We start from the raw sequence: 17,684 nt of genomic DNA on the forward strand, positions 1-17,684 counted from the left end.
CCCAGTGATGGGTATTAAGGAGGGCACGTACTGCATGGAGCACTGGGTGTTACACGAAAACAATGGATCGTGGATCACCACATCAAAAACCAATGATGTATTGTATGGTGACTAACATAACATAATAAAATTAAAAAAATAAAAAATAATAAAATAAAATGATGTTGGACTAGATCAATGCATCTCATTAGCACAGAATGAAGTCATTCATTTGCATTTAGAGGGCGCCTTCTACTTTCTCTTTTTAAAAGTGTATATTTAAATAATAGAAAATATTTACACTGGTCACATACAGTATGAGAAGCAATGGAGAACTGAAACTAAATAAGTCTCCCATTTGGGGCTCATTTCAAAAATATGTTCATTAATGAGAAATTGGGCAGAATCACCTATGCTATTAAATCTGTTATTTTGATCTCTCTCCCTCAGCTTCTGTCTCTCTCTGACTGTGTGTGTGTGTGTGTGTGTTATAATTCTATTTTCCCATTTAAGACTTTTTGCCGTATGTTTTGTTTTGTCTGATATTAAAACTCACACCTTTGTCAGTTTGTTTGAACTTAATACACATATCTTTGACAATCTCTTATTCTCAACCATTTTGTATCTTTTATTTCAGATATAGATCTAGTAAAGAAATTATAGGTTTATTCATGTATATATTTACTCAACTTGAAAGGCTCTCTCTTTTGATGATGTTAGGAAGTTTTATTATCGTAACTCTTTTTGTTTCCTCCTAACTAATTTGAAATTTATATATCCTATCGTTTCCTCCTATTTCTCGTGGATCTTAGAATATATATAAAAATGCACACCTTCTCTCAAAAGCTTCAGCAAATCTATCAAAATCTTTTCGTTTCTTTCAAAATCATCCAGAATCGTAATTCTCTTTTGACATTACTGTTGGTGGAATACTTTTTAACAACCACTTTAACTTCATAGATAGACTCTTAACCGTTTTTTTTACATGTAAATATAACCATAGTAACACCACCTGAGGGTAAATGTGGCAGGCAGCTGTTCAATATGCTGGGAGGGAATCTCTAGGCAGTCTTACTGCTCAACTTTGTTATGAGATGAATGGTTCCCCATTTCTCTTAAGGGTAGAATCTGTATTCATAGCATTTAGGACCTATTAGGTGCTATTAGGATCTAGCACAATAGTTTGTAAAGAGTAGATATTTAACAGATACTTGATATAAAAGAAATATTTGTGGAAGGAGCTGAGATGCCCTTCAACAGACAAATGGATAAAGAAGGTGTGGTCCATATATACAATAGAATATTACTCAGCCATCAAAAAGGATGAATACCCACCATTTGCATCGACATGGATGGAACTGGAGGGGATTACGCTAAGTGAAATAAGTCAAGCAGAGAAAGTCAATTATCATATGGTTTCACTTATATGAGGAACATAAGGAATGGCATGGAGGACATTAGGAGAAGGAAGGGAAAAATGAAGGGGGGGAATCAGAGGGGGAGACGAACCATGAGAGACCCTCAGTCTGAGAAACAAACTGAGGGTTTCAGAGAGGACAGGGGTGCGGAGATGGGTTAGCCTGGTAATGGGTATTAAGGAGGGCACATATTCCTTGGAGCACTGGGTGTTACAGGCAAACAATGAATCATGGAACACTACATCAAAAACTGATGATGTACTGTATGGTGACTAACGTGATATAATAACATCAAAAAAAAAAAAGAAAAAGAAAAAATTCAAATTTTAGAGCATTAAAGACCCTTGAAGATTATATGACCCAATATCCTCTTTGTGGATGGCATAACAGGGCCCATTACTACAAGGCCACATTAGAATTCAGGCCTCAAAGGAAGCATCCAGTATTCCTTATATTAGATGAGGGACTCAGACTCTTAAACTTGGAAGAAAATATGGAGTTACTTCATACCACACAATGGGAATACATTGGGTGATTTAAAAAAAAAAGGCTCACTTTTTTTTTTAACAAAACAGAGTATATCATTTTTCAAAAGACATAAATTATAGAATGCTTTTACCTTAACTGAATAAACCATGCTCAACTAAATACTCTTCTTCTTAAGAACTCAATTCTACTGTTACCTTAGTTCAACCCCTCAACCACATGACAGTTCTTCAATTATTTATAATAAAATTATGTACATGTCAGAGATTGCAAATATATATCATATATGCTGCCACTCTCCTATACTGTGATCATATAACAAAAGCCATTTTTCTGGCCAAACCTAGATGTAACTTTAGAATTTTTAACTCAGTTTTATGGGCAAGCACTGTCAATGAACGGTCAGTGGCACATATAATATATTGTATTTTTATTTAAAATATTCACAGTCTATTCCCAGGATGCTGATCCTATTTTCCCCATCCCTGCAGGATGATTACAAAGTATCACCTTGAACTGTGAAGTAGCTATTTGACTTATTTTGGCCAATGAAACGTGCTTGAAAGTGAATATGTCGCTTGCAAGCAGAAGCTTCAAGAGATAGTTCTAATTCATGGTTTGCCATGTCTTGCTTCTCTCTGCTCTGGGAGCTTCTCTGTCGGTAAGACTGCTATAATGAAAACCATGTTGAGAAGAACTACAGCAACATGAGCAAGAAATAAACCTTTGTGTTGTTAGCTGGCCACTGATATGTGGCTGTCGTTTATAACTACAGCATAGCCTATTCTCTCCTGACTTGTAAATGCATTCATTCATTTGTTCATCCATCAAATATGTTTTAGTTTCAATCACATTAAGTTCTTGGAGTACAGGAGTAAACAAGATAGACATGGTCTCTGCTCATAGAACTTACATCAAAACTGGTTTTAAGAAATGCTTTTAATATGGATAAAGAATTAGAGATTGAACTTAAGACTATTAACAGAATTAATTAAATGTTACAATGGGGAAAGGAAGAGTTGACAAGTTAGGATCTGATTTAGATACTGTGTTTAGAAAACTCTTCTATAAGAAGATTAAATTTACCCTGAAGGTAGAAAAAATATGAGAATTAACAAGCTATAAGGAACACTGGATAAAGCAGGAATGGATCAAGGATAGGGACAACATGGTCAAAAAACTAAAGGAGAAAGAACTGGATGCATGTCAGATATTGAAAGGAAGCCGGTATGAGCCAAAGAATACTGAACAATTAATTTGTTCTAAGAGCAATGGAAGTCAATTATAGGATTTTAGGCTGAGATGTGATGTGCATACATGAAAGATCATTCTGACTACTATATGGAAAACAGGGTAGAAGGGATGAGGGTGGAAGAAAAAGAAACAGTAAGATATGAGGTAGTCTTGGTAAACAACAGCGTAGCTTATACTAGGACAGTGGCCATGAAGATTGTGGCCATATTAGAGATTTAACTTGAGAATGGAATCAGTTGAAATCGTTGATGGGATAGAGCAGGATATGAGATAAAGAGCAGAGTAAAGAGTAACCCTTGGGGCACCTGGGTGACTCAGTCGGTTAAGCATCTGACTCTTGATTTTGGCTCAGGTCATGATCTCAGTGACATGGGATCGAGCCCTGTGTCAGGCTCCATGCTGAGTGTGGAGCCTGCTTAAGATTCTCTCTCTCCCTCTGCCCCTCCCCCTAATCCCCACTCACACTCTCGTTCTAAAAAAAAAAAAAAAGAAAGAAAAGAAAATGAGTGTCATTTCCATTTACAGAGAGATTGGCATAGGAACAGTTTTAAAACTGTTATAGTAAGTGGGAATGGAGAATTCAAGTTTGGCCCAATTAATTTTATCTTGCTATGAGACATTCAAATGGAAATATCAGGTAGGCAACTGGGTACATATAACTGAAGTTCAAGGGTAGTATCAGTACTGGAGATATAGATTTGTGAATTAGCACAATATAAATGTCATTTAAAGGCACAAATATGTATATAATCTCTTAGGGAAAGCATACAGAGAGTAGCAAGTGAAAATACAACACTGACCCTTGGACAACATCAAAACATAGGAGTTAAGTAAGGAGCAAGCCCAGTGAAGGAGACTGAGAAAGATCAGTTGTGAGAAAGGGGAGAATGCATGAAAATATATAACATAGGGGTTATTAAGTCTTTCCAAAATAGAGTGATCAAATCTGCTGAGTGTTGTTGAGACACCAAGTGACATTACAGGGAAAAGAAAGTGTTTTATTGAATTTGATAACATGAGAGGCTCTCCGTGATTTTGAAAATAGTGGTGAAGAAAGAATCTGGACTGAAAGGGCTAACACATGAGTTCCAGCCAAACAAGCATATGTTGTCTCTCTTTAGAGAACTGAGACTATTGAAAAGGATTCCAGAAATAGAAAAATATCTGAAAAGTGTTGTGCATCCATGGGGGATTTTTTAAAAAATGTGAGGCACTAAAGCTTGCTTCACATTGATGGAAATATCCCATAGGAAGAGAGAAATTTATGATGTACTAAAAGAAATCATAGCTATAGGCATGAATTCCTTGAGATGATGGAAAAGAATGGAACCCAAAGCACACATGAAAAAAATGGACTCAAGTAGGCCAATCCACTTCTTCATCTTTACATGAAGGAAGGAGACAACGGTGTTTCAGGAGCAGGTAGTTTTACAGGTAGGGTGATAGGATGAAAAAGAATTTGGGATTCTCTAAGTGAAGTATGAACAAACTGGGAGTGAGTATAGAAAGGGTAAGAGAGTTTTAATAATAGCTGGGTAGATATGAAATAGTTAAGCAGAAATATCAAGCTAATAAAGAAAGTATGGCAAACTGAATGATCATTGATTTCAAGTGTGACTGGCCAATGTGGTTGTATTTTCCTTTGCAGGCTAAGGAAAGACAAATTCTGTGGTTTATCCAGGGTTTTGGTTTGGCTTTGGAGTATGACTAACAGAGAAAGGGATAAGCAATTATAATTAAAAAAACATAGACTAGGGAAATAAAGAGAAAAGGCTGATAGTTTGTAAGTTGTGGGGTAAAAGGACGGGATGTCTCAAAAGGTGAAAGGATTATAGCTATGGGGCCATTATGGTAAGTGAGTTGGAAAGTTAGGAGGTAAAGGTCAGAGCAAAGAAAGTAACTTCTAGTGATGTCTATGTGCTGTCCCAGTCTTAAATCTTTCCTGCCTCATCTTTTAATGCAACTAAGATTCACTTATTAATCCCAGTTTCATTTTACTTTTTCTCTTTACCTCAACTGCTTTATTTTTATCTTATTGCACTGTATGCATTTTTGTCAGTAATTTAAAATAACTTTTTGGAATAAAGCAAGGCATTAATTAATTTATTTGAATATTTCAAAATACTTCTTTTATGGCATGGTTTCTGGATCTGTTTTATTGCCATCTCAGTGCCCCTTATCTGAATATATTCTGTTTTTAATAAAAAGAAATACCCAGAACTAAGAATCATCACCTAAAGGTAGGTTAAAAGAGTCACAGTCAGCAACAGAAGAATCAAGACTGGAACACAAGCCTCATTACTCCTGATTCTGTACATATATCGCTTGATCTGCAGAGGTAACTAAGAATAATTGCAGATATTTACGTGATAACCTTGTTCTACTCACGGTGCTTAATACCTTACATGGTCCATTGCATTTATTACTCACAAATAAATGTGAAGTAAACATTAGCCCATTTTATTTATTTTTTTTTTTTATTTTTTAAAGATTTTATTTATTTATTTGAGACAGAGAATGAGAGAGAGAGAGCACATGAGAGGGGGGAGGGTCAGAGGGAGAAGCAGGCTCCCTGCCGAGCAGGGAGCCCGATGCGGGACTTGATCCAGGGACTCCAGGATCATGACCTGAGCCGAAGGCAGTCGCTTAACCAACTGAGCCACCCAGGCGCCCCAATATTAGCCCATTTTAGTGAGAAGAAAACTGGGGCTTGGGAAAATTAACTTGTACACAGCCACACAGCTAAGAAGTAGTAGAGACCATATAAAACCTCAGTCTAATCCCACAGTCTACACCTTTACTACTATGTTCTACTTGTCTTCTATTCAGGTAGGTTCACGTTGCATTTTCTTGTTTTAACAACCACTCATATACTCATACTAAGTTTATAATGACTTAGAAATCCTTGGTAGCTTTCATGTACAGTCACTCTATTAGCTTTGTTTTTTCCTTACACAAAGCCAGAAACATCATAGGTATGTAATAAATATTTAATTCATTGAATTAGAATTCTGTTCAATCAGAAAACTGGATAAACCTTGCTTCCCATATCTTCATTCCAATAATTAATTTAAAAAATGATTAAAATAGAACTAAAGACAGGATGTTGTAGAAACTTCTCTCCATCATTCTCCTAACACAAATATTTAATTGACTATGCCAATTTTAAATCCATATAATATACTATCTCTAACTTGTCCACAAAGATAATCTGAAAGGCTGTCAAAATTGATAATAAAGTTATATCTTTTCTATATTTTTTTCTGCTTCTCTAGGAAACATGATCAAATAGGAAATACAATTAATCTGACATTACCTATTCTTAGTGAACCTGTTGGTTTCTATTCATCATTGCTAGCTCTTCTGAGAATACACAAGCCATCCAGGTAATTACTAATTCTATATTTTATGTCTACTATGTCCCTAAGTCATGTTTTACCCTTTTTTGTTTTCCTTAGTATCTGTGGGTAATATCTGTTTGTTATTATACTTAGTCTTTCTGACTTCCGGGGAAGATGGTAGAGTAGGAGGACACTCAGCTCACCTCATCCCACAGATACAACTAGATAACACACACATCAGCTTAAAGAACCCAGAAAATGACCCAGAGACTGGCAGAACAGACTCTTGCCCATGAAATATAAAGGAGACCAATAAAAGAAAGTAGGAAGGGCGGAGTTGTGGTCTGAAGCTAAATGGACCTGTGGCACTGTCCACAGGGGAGAGGGACAGGCAGGTGTGGAGAGGGGAGAGGAGCAGATCTCCATACCAGGCAACCTAGGCACAAGGGACTGCACAGGAAGATGAATTCCCATAACATCTGGTTTTGAAAAACAGTGGGGCACAATTTCATACGTTCCAACAATCAGCAGGGCTTAACACCTGTAACTTTAAAAAAACAGTGGGTTCTGGGGCACCTGGGTGGCTCAGCCACTTAAGCATATAACTTCGGCTCAGGTCATGATCCCAGAGTCCTGGAATCAAGCCCTGCATCAGGTCCCTGCTCAGCAGGGAGACTGCTTCTCCCTCTCCCTGCCACGCCCCCTGCTTGTGCACGCTCTCTCTCTCTCTGTCAAATAAATAAATAAAATCTTTAAAACAAAAGGGTGGGTTTCATCCTGAGAGAGCCTGGAAGGGGAGGAAAGTGAGCCCCTACACTTAAAGAAACAGCATTACAGAAACCTAAAGATACAGCATAGAAGCAGGAGTTTGAAAAATGCTTGGGATATATGGGAAGGAGATTTGTTTACTAATCTAAGACCATGTGCTGGAGGGGTAGGGATCCTTGGGAGATTTCTCCAAGAACAAAAGAGTTGTATGGCACTGTTTCTACCTCCTGCCCTCCTAGCCTAGATATATGGAGACCTGCAGGAACCAGAAAGGCACAAACACTCATTACCAAACTTGCTAATAGCATGCCCCATCCCCAAATTCCTGCAATCTCCTGAGGCCCCATCCAGGCCTCAGCTCCAGGTCCCCTCCCACAGCAGACTTGCACAAACTTGCTAATACCACATGCCCCACTCCACATTTTTCTGCAGACCTGCCCTCTCCAATATACCTTTGGCTAGAAGCCATCCAAAGTGGTACCATAAGCCTGGCAGTGTGAAAGCAGCCACAACTGGGACCAGGACCACTCTAATGTGAGTCCTGACCCAGAGAGAAGAAGATAACCACACAAACAGTCCAAGAGCAGCCCTTAGAGTAGGCTGAGGGCAGATATCTGGTCTGACAGTAAGCCCACCCACCAATGAAAGCTTCTCAGGGCGAAACACAGGGAAAACACCCAGCAATTTGATTCTACAGTATCTCTGTGAAATGCGTAGTCTGACTCAACTCAAACCCAAGGCGGCCCCAGACTTGCCCACAAACAACACAGGGACCAAATTTTGCCCATAACAGGCAAAGAAAGTCATTGCAGATGAATGGACTGAAGGAAAAAGCAGCTCAGCTACAATGTACAGCGCACACACACACACACACACACACACACATAAGAGGCATCCCTGAACTGGAAGGTTCTGGTGAACAGGGGACATTACATTGCAGGGCACTACAGGACCTCTTCTCCATAAGGCCACTACTTTCAAGAGCAGAAAACATAGCTGACTTTCCTAATACATAGAAACGGACACAGAGAGTTACACAAAATGAGGAGAAAGAAGAATATGTCCCAAATGAAAGACCAGGACAAAATCACAGAGAGCTAAACACAACAAAGATAAGTAATATGCTGGGGTGCCTGGGTGGCTCAGTTGTTAAGCATCTGCCTTCAGCTCAGGTCATGATCCCAGGGTCCTGGGATCGAGTCCCGCATCTGCTTCTCCCTCTCCCACTCCACCCTGCTTATGTTCCTGCTCTTGCTACCTCTCTGTCAAATAAATAAATAAAATCTTTAAAAAAAAAAGATAAGTAATATGCCTCACAGAGAATGTCAAGTAATGATCACAAGAACTTAATGGACTTAAGAAAAGAGTGAAGGACCACACTGAGACCTTTAACAAAGAGATAGAAAACATAAAAAAGAACCAATGAGAGATGAAGAACTCAATAACTAAAATTAAAAATACACTAGATGGAACAAATAGAGGAAGCAGAAGAACTGATCAGTAAAATGGAGGACACAGTAATGGAAAGCAATCAAGCTGAATAAGAGAGAAATATATATATTGAAATGTAATGAAATATATATTGAAATATAATGAAAATAGACTTAGGGAACTCAGTGACACCATCAACCATAATATTCATATCATAGGGATCACATAAGGAGAAGACAGAAAAGGGGCAGAAAATTAAGCAAGTAATTTGGAGCATGCTATTGGAAGAAACAATAGCTGAAAACTCCCCAAATCTGGGATAGGGAACAGAAATCCAGATCCAGGAGGCACATAGAGCTGCCAACAATATCAAGCCAAGTAGGGCCACCAAGACATACAGCAATTAAAAAGGCAAAAAGTACTGAAAAGAGAATTTTAAAATTACAAAGAGAAAAGGAAACAGTTACATACAAGGGAAACCCCATAACGCTATGAGCTGGCTTTTTCAGCAGAAACTTTGCAAGCCAGAATAGAATGGCATAATAGAGTCAAAGTGCTGAAAGAAAAAACTTACAACCAAGAATGCTCTATCCAGCAAGGCTATCATTCAGAATAGAAGGAGAAGTAAAGAGTTTCCCAGAAAACAAAAGTTAAAGGAATTCATGACCATTAACCAGCCCTACAAGAAATGTTAAAAGGGTCTCTCTGAACAAGAGAGACCATACGCAGAAGTAGGAAACACAAAAGCAATAAAAATAAGTATATCTGTAAAACTCAGTCAAGGAATTCACTAAAAAAAAGGAGTAAAGTATGACACCATATACCTAAAACATGGGGAGAGAGGAGTAAAGAATGAATTCCAACTTAAGTTGCTATCGAGTTAATATAAACTGCTATATGCATAAGATGTTATTTACAAACCTAATGGTAACCACAAATTAAACACTAGAAGTAGAAATGCAAAGAATAAAAAGAAAGGAATTCAAGTATATCACTAAAGAAAGCCAGCAATCCATGAGAGATGAGAGCAAGAAAAGAAAGGAACAGAGAAGAACTACAAAAACAACCATAAAACAAGTTAAAAAAATGGCAACTAGTACATACCTATCAATAATTACTTTGAACATAAATGGACTAAACATTCCATTCAAAAGACATACAGTGGTGGAATGAATAAGAAAGCAAGACCCATCTATATGCTACCTATAAGAGACTCATTTGAGACCTAAAGACACAGGCAGATTCAAAGTGAAGGCATAGAAAAGCATTTATCATGCAAATGGAGTGAAAAGAAGGCTGGGATAGCAATATTTACATTGGACAAAACAGACTTTAAAACAAGGACTGTAACAAGAGACAAAGAAGAACACTACATCATCAGAAAGAGAACAATCTAACAAGAATATATAACTGAAAGGCGCCTGGGTGGCTCAGTTGGTTAAGCGACTGCCTTCAGCTCAGGTCACAATCCTAGAGTCCCAGGATCAAGTCCTGCATCATGCTCTCTGCTCAGCAGGGAGTCTGCTTCTCCCTCTGACCCTCCCCCTTCTTGTGCTCTCTCTCGGTCTCTCTCAAATAAATAAATAAAATCTTTAAAAAAAGAATATATAATTATAAGTATTTATGCACCTACCATGGGAGCACTGAAATACATGAAGTAGCTATTAGAAAACATAAAGGAAGTACAATACAATACAATACAATAATAGTAAGGGACTTTAACACCCCACTTATATCAATGAATAGATCACCCAAATAGAAAATCAACAAGGAAATGGTGGCTTTGAATGACACACTGGACCAGACGGATCTAGCAGATATTTTCAGAATGTTCCATTCTAAAACAATAGAATACACAATTTTTTTAAATGCACATGGAACATTCTCTAGAATAGATCACATATTAGGCCACAAAACAAGTCTCAACAAATTCAGGAAGATCCAAGTCTACCATGCAGTCTTTCCAACTACACACTATGAAACTAGAGCTCAAACAAAGAAAAAAATTAGAAAAAACACAAATACATGGAGGTTAAATAACATGCTACTAAACAATAAATGGGTCAGCCAAGAAATCAAAGAGGAAATTAAAAATTACATGGAGACAAATAAAAATGAAAATGCAACAGTCCAAAATCTTTGGTATGCAGCAAAAGCCGTTCTAAGAAGACAGTTTATATCAATACAGGCCTAACTCATTAAGCACAAAAAATCTCAAATAAACAGCCTAAACTTATACCTAAAGGAGCTGGAAAAATAACAACAAACAAAACCCAAAACCAGTAGAATGAAGGAAATAAATAAGATTAGAGCAGAAATAAAATAAAAACTAAAAAAGCAATAGAACAAGATCAATGAAACCAGGAGCTGGTTCTTCAAAAAGATCAACAAAATTGATAAACCAGACTCATAAAGAGAGAGAGAGACAGAACTCAAACAAAAGCAGAAATAAAAGAGTAGAAATAAAAAAAAAACACAATACAAAGGACTACAAGATAATATTATGAAAAATTATATGCCAACAAATTGGACCACCTAGGAGAAATGGATAAATTCCTAGAAATATACAACCTCCCAAAACTGGATCTGGAAGAAACAGAAAATTTTAACAAACCAATTACCAGCAATGAAATGAACTCAATAATCAAACAAAGGCCAGGACCAGATGGCTTCAGAGGCAAATTCTATCAAACATTTAAAGAAGACTATATATCTATTCTTCTCAAACTACTTCAAAAAATGAAGAGGAATGAAAACTTCCAAATTCATTCTATAAGACCAGAATTACCCTAATACCAAAATCAGATAAAGATAATACAAAAAAAGGGAGAACCAAGAGCCAGTATCTCTTATGAACATAGATGCAAAAATTCTCAACAAAATATCAAACCAAATCAAAATACATTTAAAAAATCAATCACCACAGTCAAGAGGGATTTATTCCTGGAATGCAGGGGTAGTTCAGTATTCACAAATCAATCATGGTGATACATCACATCAACAAGAGAAAAGATAAAAACCATATGCTTATTTCAATAGATGCAGAAAAACCATTTGACAAATTCCAACACCCATTCAAGGTAAAAACAAACAAAAAAAAGCCCTCAACAAAGTAGGTTTAGAGGGAACATACCTCAACATAATAAAAGCCATATATGAAAAACCCACAGCTAACATCATACTCAATGGTGGAAAACTGACAGCTTTCCCCCTAAGGTCAGGAACAAGACAAAGATGTCCCCTCTCACCACTTTTATTCAACATAGTACTGGAAATCCTTGCCACAACAATCAGACAACTAAAAGAAAAAAAAGGCATCCAAATTTTTAAAGAAGAAGTGACATTTTCACTGTTTGCAGATGATATGACACTATATACAGAAAACCTTCAAAACTATCCCAAAAAACTATCAGAACTAGTAAAGGAATTCAGTAAGACAGGATGCAAAATTAATACACAGAAATCTGTTGCAATTTCTATACACTAATAATGAAGTAGCAGAAAGAGAAATTAAGAAAATAATCCCATTTATAATTTCACAAAAATTAAAATACCTAAGAATAGGTAAAAGAGGTAAAAAACCTGTACTTTGAAAATTATAAAACACTGATGAAAGAAACTGAAGATGACACAAACAAATGAAAAGATATCCATGCTTATGAATTGGATGAACAAATACTAATAAAATGCCCACACCACCCAAAGGAATCTACAGATTTAATGTAATCCCTATCAAAATACCAACAGCATTGTTCAGAGAACTCGAACAAATAATCCTAAAATTTGTATGGAACCACAAAAGACCCCAAATAGCCAAAGCAATCTTGAAAAGGATGAACAAAACTGGAGGTATCACAATCCCAGATCTCAAGATATACTACAAAGCTGTAATTACCAAAACAGTAGGGTACTGGCACAAAAACAGACACATAGATCAATACAACAGAATGGAAAACCCAGAAATAAACCCACAATTATATGGTCAATTAATATATGAGAAAGCAGGAAATAATATCCAATAGGAAAAAGTTTTTTCAACAAATGGTGTTGGGTAAACTGGACAGCTATATGCAAAAGAATGAAACTGGACCACTTTCTTATACCATACACAAAAATAAACTCAAAATGGATTAAAGACCTAAGTGTGAGACTTGAAACCATAAAACCCCTAAAAGAAAACATAGGCAGTAATCTCTTGAACATCAACCTTAGCAATATTTTCCTAGATATGTAGCAGGCATGGGAAATAAAACCAAAAATAAACTATTGGGACTACACCAAAATAAAAAGATTTTACACAGCAAAGGAAAGCATCAATAAAACAGTAAGGCAACCATTGAATGGGAGAAGATATTTGCAAATGATACATCCAATAAAGAGTTAATATCCAAAATATATAAAGAACTCATGCAACTTAACACCAAATAAATAATCTGATTAAAAATACTCAGGACCTGAACAGACATTTTTCCAAAGAAGTCATACAGATAAATGAAAAGATGCTCAGTATCACTCATCATCAGGGAAATGTAAATCAAAACCACAATTAAGTATCACCTCATACCTGTCAGAATGGCTAAAATAAAAAAACACAAGAAAAGACAAGTGATGGCAAGGATGTGTAGAAGAAAGAACCCTTTTGCACTGTTGGTGGAAATGCAAACTGGTGCGGTCACTGTGGAAAACAGTATGGTAATTTCTCAAAAAATTAAAAACAGAATTACCATAAAATCCAGTAATTCCACTTCTGGGTATTTACCCAAAGAATACAAAAACACTAATTTGAAAAGATATATGCACCCCTATGTTTACAGCAGCATTATTTACAATAGCCACATTATGGAAGCAGCCCAAGTGTCCACCAATAAATGAATGGATAAAGAAAAGAAGACACACACACACATAAACATACAGTGGAATATTACTCAGTCATAAAAAAAGAATGAAATCTTGCCATTTGCAACAACATGGGTGGATCTACAGAGTATTATGCTAAGTGAAATAAGTCAGTCAGAGAAAGATTTAAACTGTATGTTCTCATTCATATGTAGCATTTAAGAAACAAAACAAATTAACAAAAGAAAAAAAAGGGAGAGAGACAAACCAAGAAACAGACTTTCAACTATAGAGAACAAACTGATGGTTACCAGAAGGGAGGTGAGTAGGGGGAATGGGTGAAATAGGTGATTGGCATTAAGAAGTGCACTTGTGATGATAAGCACTGGGTGATGTATGGAATTGTTGAATAACTATATTATATACCTAAAACTAGAAAGGGCACTCTATGTAAACTATATTGGAATTTAAATTAAAAAAAGTTTTTTAAAAGATACAAACCAAAAAAACAGACTATTAACTATCGAGAAAAAACTAATGATTACCAAACAGGAGGTGGGTGGGGGGATGGATGAAATAGATGAAGGGCATTAAGAGTACATTTACCGTGATGAGCACTGAGTAATGAATAGAATTACTGAATCACTATATTGTACACCTGAAATTAATATAACACTGCATGTTAACTATACAAGAATTATATATATACATTATATATATAATATTTTTTTTCTTTTGTTTTCTTCATTCATTCGTGTGTGTGCGCTGCATAAAACTCTTCCACCACTAATTGAATTCAGTTTTCCTTTTTGTTTCCTGTTTCCATAGATGACAAAGAGTTCTGCACACACATTTCTGGATTAGACTAATACAGATAGAATGATTTGGGGGTACCAGTAAGGCTCTAATACTCCATAAATTCTTTTAACAGATTTGCATAAGATGACTGGTGGCCCTTATTCTGCCACTAAGACATCTTTTTTTAGCTTTTTAGTATATCGGGTCCATAGAGTAGAATCTCTAAAATAAAAAATAGAAATCTTTGGAAACTTGACCCTTAAAAAGACCATGTAATCATGCAGGTATCTTCAAGAGTTGATCCCAGGTCAGCAAAATTTTACTGTAATGTATTAAATGTATTAATATAATTTATTTATATCCCACCTGGGGATGAGGGTAGGGTGGGATTGGTCTACAAAAGCAGCAAAGACAAAGGAAATTAACAAAGAAAAATATAGTTTGTGATACCATGAAGCTATGTCCAGCAGAGAGAAATTCTTTTTCAACAGACTTCAAATATCTCTGGCCCTCCTGGCAAAATCATCCCCATTAGAGTTATCAAGTTATTTTAGTCCTACCGGTAAACATTTCATTAATCCAACTTCCCTTTCTTCAATTCCTCAACCACAGTGGAATTTTCTAAATAATTTTTAGTATTACATTACATATTTCTTACTTACAGGAACAAAATATAATCATGCAAACTTATATGTTCTTGTTCCTAGAAAGTAATTTCTCACTGTAAACTAAAATTTTGTACTGTGCTAGAGAAAATATCATGTCCTCACCAAATCATTTCATTTTACTGGGGAAATTTTTACACTAGGAAGGGTATGTGGGGCTAAATAAAATAAAACCTTTTGTTGATCACAGTATTGCATCTAGAAATGCTTTTGTAATTTGTTTTCTATCTATGGAATATGCGGGCAAGTGATATGTCACCAATGGTCCTAGGTCAATAAAATAGTTGTTCATTCTCCACATTCTCTTTTCTCCTCCAGCAACCTAGAAACCATGTGTTCTAGGTGGTATAACTAAAAATCTGAAGAGATAGGCAAAACTCAAGTTATGGAGGGCCTGAAATTCCTCACTAAGGAAACTGGATAAAGAACTATGAAAGATAAAAGCAGAGCATTAAAGTCCTAGAGTATCATTTCAGAAGCAGTTGCACTAGCCGCAATGTGAAAAGTGAATTTAAAGAAGAACAAATGAAGTAAGAGAGAGGGCATTATAGGAACACATTATAAGAAATGATGAGAACCGGGATGCCTGGGTGGCTCAATCGGTTAAGCGTCTGCCTTCGGCTCAGGTCATGATCCCAGGGTCCTGGGATCGAGTCCTGCATCGGGTTCCCTGCTTGGCGGGAAGCCTGCTTCTCCCGCTCCCACTCCCCCTGCTCGTGTTCCCTTTCTCGCTGTGTCTCTCTCTGTCAAATAAATAAATAAAATCTTTAAAAAAAAAATGATGAGAACCTAAAGAAAAAGAGTGGAACTGGTCATTGAGAGATACCTGGATGAAATTTAGAGCTACCAAGAAGGTACAACTGACCAATAAAGTCAAGGATAATGCTATCTTTTGGACTTGTGCAACTAAGTTGGAAGTAGGGATCCATCTCGGTTTCCTTCAGAAACTTCACTTTACGTCTTTATTTTCATCCTTGCATTTGTATAGGTGATTAGAATTTTCAAACTATTTTCAAAGAATGTCAAAGCCAGCAATTAAACTAAGAGCTTGTTTTGACTCCAATCTTAGTTTTATAAAAATCATAACTCTATATTCTATTTGATGAGAATATCTAATACACATTTTATGTAAATTGCATTTAATAGTCTATGTTTTAAAATCTTAGAGGTCAAGAACTATATCTACCTGTTTCTTTACCATACTTTTGCTCAATTACATCCATCAGTTCATGCAAAACACAGATAAGGGTTTTGCATTCAATTTTTTTTTTTTTGCTATTCTATAAAATATTTACTTAACACAAAGAAGACAGTAATGAAGGAATGAGGAGAAAAACACATAACATAATATACAGAAAAGAAACAGGAAAACAGTAGACAAATTTTACATTATCAATAATTACATTATAGGTAACTTTTTTAAATTATGTTATGTTAATCACCATACACTGTATCATTAGTTTTTGATGTAGTGTTCCATGATTCATTGTTTGCGTATTAACACCCAGTGCTCCATTCAATACGTGCCCTCTTTAATACCCATCACTAGGCTAGCCCATCCCCCCAACTCCCTCCCCTCTAGAACCCTCAGTTTGTTTCTCAGACTCCATAGTCTCTCATGGTTCGTCTCCCCCTCCAATTCCCCCCCCCTTCATTTTACGCTTCCTACTATCTTCTTTTTTTTTTAACATATAATGTATTATTTGTTTCAGAGGTACAGGTCTGTGATTCAACAATCTTACACAATTTACAGCACTCACAGTAGCACATACCCTCCCCAATGTCTATCACCCAGCCACCCCATCCCTCCCATCCTCCACCACTCCAGCAACCCTCAGTTTGTTTCCTGAGATTAAGAATTCCTCATACCAATGAGATCATATGATAATTGTCTTTCTCCGATTGACTTATTTTGCTCAACATAATACCCTCTAGTTCCATCCATGTCATTGCAAATGGCAAGATTTCGTTTTTTGATGGCTGCATAATATTCCACTGTATACCACATCTTCTTTATCCATTCATCTGTCGATGGACATCTTGGCTCTTTCCACAGTTTGGCTATTGTGGACATTGCTGCTATAAACATCGGGGTGCATGTACCCCTTCAGATCACTACATTTGTATCTTGGGGGTAAATACACAGTAGTGCAATTGCTGGGTCATATGGTAGCACTATTTTCAACTTTTTGAGGAACTTCCATATTGTTTTTCAGAGTGGCTGCACCAGCTTGCATTCCCACCAACAGTGTAGGAGGGTTCCCCTTTCTCTGCATCCTCTCCAACATCTGTCATTTCCTGACTTGTTAATTTTACCCATTCTGACTGGTGTGAGGTGGTATCTCATGAGGTTTTGATTTGGATTTCTCTGATGCCAAGTGATGTTGAGCACTTTTTCATGTGTCTGTTGGCCATTTGGATGTCTTCTTCGGAAAATTGTCTGTTCATGTCTTCTGCCCATTTCTTGATTGGATTATTTGCTCTTTGGGTGTTGAGTTTGATAAGTTCTTTATAGATTTTAGATACTAGCCCTTTATCTGATATGTCATTTGCAAATATCTTTTCCCATTCTGTCGGTTGTCTTCTGGTTTTGTTGACTGTCTCCTTTGCTGTGCAAAAGCTTTTTATCTTGATGAAGTCCCAATAGTTCATTTTTGCCCTTGCTTCCCCTGCCTTTGGCGATGTTTCTAGGAAGGAGTTGCTGCAGC

The sequence above is a fragment of the Leptonychotes weddellii genome, chromosome 3 (assembly GCF_054177405.1).
Source record: "Leptonychotes weddellii isolate Sample4059 chromosome 3, ASM5417740v2, whole genome shotgun sequence".
NCBI classification, from domain to species: Eukaryota; Metazoa; Chordata; class Mammalia; order Carnivora; family Phocidae; genus Leptonychotes; species Leptonychotes weddellii.